At 50.2% G+C, this 8802-nt stretch overlaps 1 pseudogene; it reads left to right on the top strand.

The window, feature by feature from the left end:
* Window positions 1-5066: 5066 nt before the first annotated feature.
* LOC143389819 (MOB kinase activator 3C-like) lies at window positions 5067-8473 on the top strand (annotated as a pseudogene).
* Window positions 8474-8802: the final 329 nt, after the last annotated feature.

Below are 8802 nucleotides of genomic sequence, written 5' to 3'. Positions count from 1 at the left end.
GTAATCTCAGTGGCTCAATAGGCTGAGGCAGGAGGATTGAGAGTTCAAAGCCAGCCTCAGCAAAAGCAAGACACTAAGCAATTTCAGTGAGACCCTGTCTCTAAATAAAATATAAAATAGGGCTGAGGGTATAGCTCAGTGGTCAAGTGCCCCTAAGTTTAATCTCCAGTACCCCTCCAAAAAAATGTCCAGTTAGGGTGTTCTGCATCTTTCCTTTAGACATCCCCATTCTTACCAAGAATTCAGCCATCAGTGCTCAACCATATTCTCACTTCTGGATGACCTGTGTTATCTGTGGATGTGTTTTCCCCTTGCTGACCTGTCAGCACCTGAATTCAGTAACTGGATAAACATCATCATCCAATCCCCTGATCTCTGTGCACAATCATGCTCAATAAAAGGTATTGGTTAGGATACTAAGTAAAGGAGTAGATTTGAATTCCCTCCATAGGTGTTTCTTATTGGGGACTTGGAGTACAATAAGGCCCAGACACAAAAATATAGAGAATTTCAGACACGAGAAAAATGGGTGCTCAATAACAGAATGGATCCTCAGTTCTAAGCTGGAACTCTCATTCCCCAGTACTGGGGATTGAATACAAGGCCACAACATACACTTGGCAAGCTCTCTACCATTAAACTACACCCCCAGCCCTCAAATCCCTAAGGATCTGGGGTTTCCATGCCATTGATTAAGCAGGTCCAGACCTAAGAGGAGCCCACTGGGACATCTGTGCCATGGTATGTGCCCATCTATGGCCTCCAGCTCTCCCCTACTTGTAACTGTTTATCTCCCACTTTCCTCCAGAATGACGTCTGCAGCCCAGCTGTCTGCCTTGGCCCTCCTGGCATGGAAGACCTCCAATCTTCCTTCCCATCCCAAATAGAGCCAGGTGACTTGTTCCTGGACCTGGATCACAGCATAATTGAACACTGATGTGAGATACTTATCTGTCTCCAAGAGAGAATCCATGTAGAGGAGTAGGCAGAGCAGATCAGGTCTGGAAGGATTTGGACTTGCTTGGAAGGAAGAAAGGAGCAAAAGAAGGTATTCCAAAGAGGAAACAGGTGTAACAAAGATCTGGAGATGGGAAATGGGTGACTTTAGGTGAGGAGTGAGAATCAGTTCAGCCAGAGGAAGCCACCCTATACCCCATGCCCTGATGGGAAAGGTGAAGTCTGTTGATTTGAGCACTAGTTGGGGGTCGGTCCTCTCAGGAGATGTTCACTTCATGAGTTCCAAGACAGACGACATTCATTCATTCATTCATTCATTCATTCATTCACTGGAGTGGATTTTCAGCGCCTGCTCCCTGTGGATAGGGCAGACAGGATCTCTTATTGATTTCAGGGACAAGTGAGGCACCAAAGATTCCAGGAAGGCAAGGAAACCACTATTTATCTAGCAGCCCTTTTGTTTGCTCCAAAAAGGAAGCTGGACATGTCCACATTACAGTCTAAAGGGCCAAGAAGACCCCCAGAGGACAGACCCCTCAGTTAGTGCCTCGCTCAGCGGGAAGCTGGGAGCCTGATATGGGCTTTCCGAAAAAGCACAAGTGAAGTGTTGTGTATTGGGGTAGGGGAGTCCCTGTCCCCGCCCCTCCCCGCCCCGTGGCCGCGGCGTGGCTGGGCCCGGGGCCGAGCTGGCGTCGCCCTGTGGGCAGGAGGTCGGCCACAGCGGAGCAGGGCAGGCAGGCAGGCGAGGGGAGCTGTGGAGCAGAAGGACCCACAGGAGGGCGACCCAGCGCGCTGGCATGTGACCACAGCCCAAGGAAGAGCTTTCCCATCGTGGCGGACCCCTTGAGTGAGAGCCCGCGCCCCAGGGTCCCTGCTTTACTTCCACTTTCATTTCTTCCACGGTCCCGGCATGGTACGGTCCGGAGAAGACTCTGGCCTAAAAGCGGGGTGACCACAGTCAACTCGAGGCCAAGGCTCAGAGTAGCGAAAGTCCGGGTTTGGGGTGGCGGTGGTTGGGGGGGGGGGCGTGTCCTCGGGAGCGGAAATGTCAGGCTGGCTCCTCTGGGTCCCACAACCTGCTTGCCCTGGCAGCTGGTGAGAGGGGAGAGGTTCTTAGAAGGTCCAGGGGGGACTGGGGTGGGCAGGCTGGCCGAGCGCTGCCAGGAGAGTGTGGAGAATTCGACTTTATTTTCTCTTGGATATCTGTCCTGCAGGGGCCCCCAGGTGCTGGATTCTTAATTCACTCTGGAACTATCCTTTGACTGAGTTCCCTGGCCAGGTTCAAGGAGGGGTGGGTGTGGCCCCGGCAGGGGGCTAAATGTCAGAAAACAGGCAGGGTTACCCTGTGGTCTTTATTTGGGAGTCTAGATGCACATCCAAGAGTGAGCAAGCCGCTGGCCATTTGCCCAGCATTAAGAAATAGCGACTAAGAGGGAGAATGGGTAGTGGTTCAGGGAGAGCAGGGTGGAGAGTAAAGACCCATAAGGGTCCCGGATAAAAGGGTACCTGTCCTGCACTGACCCTCAGCTTACATTTTCCTAGTAAAAGTCCAAGGCCTTGAAATTCTACAGCAGGTAGGCTGGACTTTAGCTTCCTTGTCAGGACAACCAAGTTGCCAAGGGTATTGTCAGTGTGTTGTGGGGGAAAGAAATAGGTTGGTCTGATTAGTGGGGGAAGATGTTGCCCCTCTCCCTTAACCCCACTCTCTATCCTTGTCTCCACCAGGCCAGTGACCAGCCAGTGCAGGAAAATGGTCTTTTGCTCCTTGTCATGGGCTGAATCCCTCTTTATCCCAATTCCCAGTTCTGCCTATAACTTGTTATATGAATGCAGTGTCCTCAAGTCTCCTTTCTGGACCTCAGTTTCCCTATCTTTACAAGTGGGTTGGGCCAGTTGACTTCTCAGGGCTATTTTAATACTAAAACTCCCTTAAAAACTGAGCACCAGTTTTGTGCCAGCCCCTGAATTAGGCTAGGCATGGAGTGGAGAGAGAATGGCCAAAGAGACATCTCCATACAAAGAGGAGATCAAGCTCTTTAGAGGGAGGCTGCAGGAGGAGGTGGCATCCAACTTGGTGGAGTATGGTCAGGCAGGGTGCAGCTGGAGAAAACACACAGACCGTAGAATGGGAGGTGTGTTCAGACATCAGGAAGAAGCAAAGTAGTTTGTGTAGGGAAGAGGAAGGTGGGGCTAGAGAGGTAGGGTATGGAGTTGAATGCCAGGATGTCTATAACTCTCAGTAAAAGGGGCCATGTAAAAGCAGAGCACCCAGGAACCCCCACCTAATGGCAGTGTGTGTGAGTGATTCTGGAAGCACCTACCCCAAACAGAGTTTGAAATGGAGATGAAAACTAAAGCCTAGATACCTCCTCTTCTTTGCTTCAGGAAGCTCAGGTGCTGGACTGGGGATGTAGTACAGTGGTAGAATGCTGCCCAGCATGTGCAAGGATCTGTATTCATTTCCTAGTACCTGAAAACGAGATGAGAAAAGAAGCTCAGGTCCTGGCACTTCTTCAGGAAGAAATTAATGGGTCATGATGGATGAGAGGAACTTCCACATGTTCAAGGTTTTTTTCCCAGAGGGCAAAAGCCTGCTGGGAGGCCTCTCCAAATTGCCTGTAGTAACCATCCTGGCCTGCCTTTTATGGGTATAAGGAAGGACCCTTGTTCCAACTTCTCCTCCATTAGTCTGATTTGTTGCCCATATGTGGCATGCCTTTAGCTACAAACAGTTGTCACCTTTTCCCACCCTCCCTTCCTCAGTCTTGTCCCAACAATTACCAGATATGTGAGAAAGGAAAATGCTCCAATGTCACTCAGTCACTCTGAATTCAAGACCAGGCTTTGTCTTTGACTGTATTCAAGCTTCATTGTGGGCCTAGAGTTAGGGCTCAGACTGACCAGGGTCAAGGCCAAGTCAGAGCCCTCCAGCTTCAGCCTGGAGCCCAAGCTCACTGATTAGCTTATACTTGGCCTTAGTGCTCAGTCTGGGGCCAGGGTCAGTGCTCAGTTTGTGGCTAAGTTCCAGTCTCAGCAGGTATCTCAGTCTGCATTTCCCAATAGCTCACACACTCACAGGGGAGATGAGATGATGCCCTCAGATGCTCAAAAATCTGGCTGTATCAAAGTGACACAGGAATTGAATGGGTTAAATCTATGGTGCTACAGGTGTCTCTGAGCAATCCAGTGGTGAACCCAGCACTCTTGCATCTTTGTCTGGAGCTGATTTCTGCCTCTCTCCCAAGTCTATTCTGTGTCTGGGATACTTTCATTGTAGGGGGCAATGGAAAAAAGCATTGCATGTCTGAACTCTAGATGGGCTCAGCTGGGTAAATCTGACTGCACTCTCCTACCCTCCAGTGTCAGGTGCAGTAGATGTGGTAGAAATGTTTACAGTGTTTCAGGTGCAGGGGGAAGGCCCAAGAGACTTGATCAGGAGGAGGCTGGCTTGAAAGGAAGAACCTCCAGCCATTGTCAGAGGAAACAGTGCTCTTATAGGCTGGCCACCCTCCCCCTCCTCCAGTGCCTGTGGCCACACTCAAAGGCCACCCAGCTGGCCACATGAGGGCCCTTTCCTATTTCACAGTAAAGAAAAAGGAAAGGACATTTTTGGTAGAAAAGTCCCTCCTGCTCCCTGGGAATCCCCGGTGGCCGGATAAACTATCCCAGAGGAAGCGGAGGCCAGGGCCCTCCCTCTGTCCACAGCACAATGCAGCTAGGCTCTCCCACATTAAACAGGTGGGGCTCCCAGAGGTCAGTCATCTCTTCTAGGGCCCTGTCTCCTGTTGAGCCTTCAGTTGTCTCTATCTTTGGAGCCCAGACCCAGCCCACTATGAGATGCAGAGGAAACAAAACAAGATAAGAGGTGCATGTGGGTACTAGAAGGAGAACAAGGTAGCCTGGAAAGGGGTGGGGCCCTAGGCCTGGAGGATGAGGATTTCCATTCCAGGTGGAGGGAGCAGATCTCAGGCTGAGAGGTGAGACCCAAATATTGTGTTGAGAAGTCAGAGCCCATTTGAAAAGGCCCTGACCACCGACCCCCGCCCTTGTGCTTGGCAGAGCATCCTCAGATCCCTGCCCCTGGACACCTGGCCCTACCAAGCCTAGCCATGGCTCTCTGCCTGAAGCAGGTGTATGCCAAGGACAAGATGTTCCGGCCGTGAAAGCGCTTTGAGCCAGGCACACAGCGCTTCGAGCTTTATAAGAAGGCACAGGCATCACTCAAGTCGGGCCTGGACCTGCGCAGTGTGGTGAGGCTGCCTCCTGGCTAGAACATCGATGACTGGATCGCTGTGCACATGGTGGACTTCTTCAACCGCATCAACCTCATCTATGGCACCATGGCGGAGCGCTGCAGTGAGTCCAACTGCCCGGTTATGGCCGGCGGGCCCCAATACGAATACCGCTGGCAGGACGAGCACCAGTACCGGTGGCCGGCCAAGCTCTCCGCGCCACGCTATATGGCATTACTCATGGACTGGATCGAGGGCCTCATCAATGATGAGGATGTCTTTCCCACACGTGTTGGTGAGCACCACCTGGTTGGAGGGTCAGCAGAGCCAGGAAGGGAGGGAGCCCCCAGGAGCCCAATCCATAGCTGAGGCATTTAGTTTCATATAGCAATTTTGGAGGGTAGGTTACTTTCATTCTGCTATCATACAAGAAGAGGTTGATGACAGTATGCTCAAGCCAGCTATTTAACTAGGACTGTCTGATTCCCTTTGGGGGCTCTTGACCCAAGCATGAGTGCCCCACCAGAGACCATGCCAGCAAGACCATGATTCCCAGAACCTTCCAGAACAGGTGCCCCAAGTTATTTGTAATAGGTTTGCCTTCTTGGGCTGATCTTACTCCATCCTCTGGGAGTTCCCTCTGATTCCTGGCCCCAGGAAAGAGAAGAGATTGAATCTTGGATGAACCTAGATGATATCTTTACTGTAGACCAAGGCTCTGAGGGCAGAATTTTCCCTTGTGCGGTAGGTATTTTCTTATCTCAACTGTGCAGCCTGGGCAGTGAGGGCGGTGAGGGAGATGAGTGATGTCACCCTGGCTCTGCTTCCTCACCCAGGGGCTGAGCAGGCATGACAGTGTGTGCATCACAGCAGCCCCACCTATATCCTGGGCTCCTGCTCCCACCCAGCCTCAAGCTCATTTCTATTAAGGCTATAAGACTCAGAGATGGGTGTGGCAGGGTGGTCAGGCCCAGAGGGGAGAAGTCTGAATGCTGAGGAAAGCCTGGCACTGAGTCACAATTCAATGCCCACAGCTCCTCCCCAGCCAGTGGCTGCCATTTCCTGTACTATCATGCCCAACAATAGTACCTTCATTTTACATAGGAGGAAACTGAGGCCAAGACGGAAAGTGCACTGAATTAGGAAAGAGTCAGAACCAGAGTTCATGTCTTGTGTTATGAGACCAGGACCCAATGTCTTGATGGGAAGGATAAGTGTGAGGAGCCTGGGCTGAACCTGGAAGGCTTAATCCCACCAAGAGCAATGAGGGAGAAAGGGGACTGTGGGGCTGGATGAGCCAGGTATAGACCTGAATCTGGGCTCTGTTCCCTTCCAGCTTTATACCCTTGGGCTTGTGAGATATCCATACCCCCAGATATCCATACCTTTAACCCTGGATGACTCTGCCACAATGGAGTAGAGGATGTAAACCACAAGACCTCTGCCCTGAGCATAAGGGAGCATAGGGGGCTGTGCACAAACTACCTTTTCCACAGGTCCAAGGGCAGGGTCTTTATTATTTACTTCTGAGGGTTGCTGCCATGTAGTGTAAAGAGGGTTTGAATCCTGCCTCCAGTCTGTACTAATTAATAATTATGTGGCAATGGGCAAGTGACTTAATCTTTAAGCACTACCTCCATTTTTTCATATCTAGAATGGTTATCAGACCCATCAGCCAAACTGTAAGGATTTAGAGGCCTAAGGTTCAAAAGACCCAGCTTAGGGGCAGGCTCACAGATAGAAGGTTTTTTGTGCTAATGCATATTTGAAAAAATGAGGAATATATGAACTGGTTCTAGTAATTAGTAATTTTAATCATTGGGAGTCTGGGACTTGCTGTGTGAATGTTGAAAAGAGGAGGGATTCAAGATGAGGCTGTAGAGAGAGGTCAGAATCAGATTATGAAAGACCTTGTGCAATGCCATGTTGGGAAGTTAGGACTTAGTCCTGAAGACACAAGATTTTAAAAACAGACCCAAAACTTTTTAAATATTTTTTTTTAGTTTTAGGTGGATACAATGTTTTTATTTTATTTTGGTGTGGTGTTGAGGATTGAACCCATTGCCTCACAGGTGCTAGGCAAGCACTGTATCTCTTGAGCCACAATCCCAGCCCTGCAGACCCAAATCAGCCCTCCTTGGAATTTATATACAAGGGTGTGATGTGAGAATCCCTGCAGATACACAACTTGCTGGGGAGAGTTTGAGCCATAACTTTCATCATGATCTGAGAAGGGTTGATCAGTCACCAGCAACAAAGGTGGAAAGCCCTGCTTTAGATGATGGGAAAACTTAGAAGCTGATTTACATTTCAGCAGCAGGGAGGCACAGTCATATCTGTGCTTCATTAAAAACTAAACTATGGGAGAGGCTGGGGATAGAGCTCAGTGGCACAGCACTTGTCTAGAATGGCCTAGCAAGCAGAAGGTCCTGGATTCAGTCCCCAGCACTGGGGAGAAAAAAAAAAACATGGGAGATAACAAAACATGTCTGTCTGTCTGACTGTCTCTGGCTCACGCTCCCCGTCCTCCTCTCTGTTTTTCTCTCTCTCCAGGACAAATGTGCTGAGATATGTACTGGGGAGAAAAAAAAATAGCAAAAGCTGTCTGTGTGGGGAGGGTTGGCAAAATTTTGTCAGTAGGATGTTGATCCCTCTTTCTGTCCCTCTCTGGCCTCTAGGAGTTCCCTTCCCCAAGAACTTCCAGCAGGTCTGTACCAAGATCCTGACCCATCTCTTCCGAGTATTTGTCCATGTCTATATCCACCACTTCGACAGCATCCTTAGCATGGGGGCAGAAGCACACGTCAACACCTGCTACAAGCACTTCTACTACTTCATTCGAGAGTTCAGCCTGGTAGACCAGCGGGAGCTGGAGCCACTGGTGAGGCCAAAACTCCATTGCCTCCCCTGCCAAGGCTAGCTTTTGGGAGTTTTCAGATCCAAAGGCTGCCTACTATACAGAATTCAAATAGCCAAGTGAATACGTTAGGGGAAGCAATTCGTTCGACAATGGATTCCATGCTACAGTGAATCCAGTCTTCGGGCTACAGCTGGGGTCCAGGGTGGGAGGGGCCAGGCTCAAACAGAAGAATGGTTGGGTCCTATGGTTTGGGAAGTGACTATCTGGCAAGATGAATTCAGACTGACCCCTCCTCACCTTGTGTCTCTACAGAGGGAAATGACAGAGCGGATTTGTCACTGAGCCTAGTCCTGGACATTGTTGCTCATCAGATGGACCATCTGCATACAGCGTGGCTGGGGGAGGGCATCCTTGGGAGTCTGATGTTAGAGGAATCTGAAGGCCCTAGGACCCCTTCACATACCCAATACGTGTGGACTTCTGGTTCTCAGAAGTCTGTCTACATGTCCTCCTCGCTGCTTGTGAATAGAGAAGGGAGGGCTTCAAGTGGGCAAATGGAAAGAAAGGAGGAGTCAAACCCCCTGGCATGAAGTCTGGGAGAAGGGTGGGCTATCCAGTTTCTTCTCTGACCTTTCCATAGTGGTTCCTATTTGGGGAATGTGGGTGTGACTGTGGCTGAGGTGACAGCAAGAGAGTAAGTGGCCTCTGTGTAAGTTGGAACACAGATGCCAGTGTGAGTGTGAGTGTGATCTT

This window comes from Callospermophilus lateralis, unplaced genomic scaffold (genome assembly GCF_048772815.1).
Source record: "Callospermophilus lateralis isolate mCalLat2 unplaced genomic scaffold, mCalLat2.hap1 Scaffold_805, whole genome shotgun sequence".
Classification (NCBI taxonomy): Eukaryota; Metazoa; Chordata; class Mammalia; order Rodentia; family Sciuridae; genus Callospermophilus; species Callospermophilus lateralis.
This window is presented reverse-complemented; position numbering and strand designations above follow the sequence as displayed.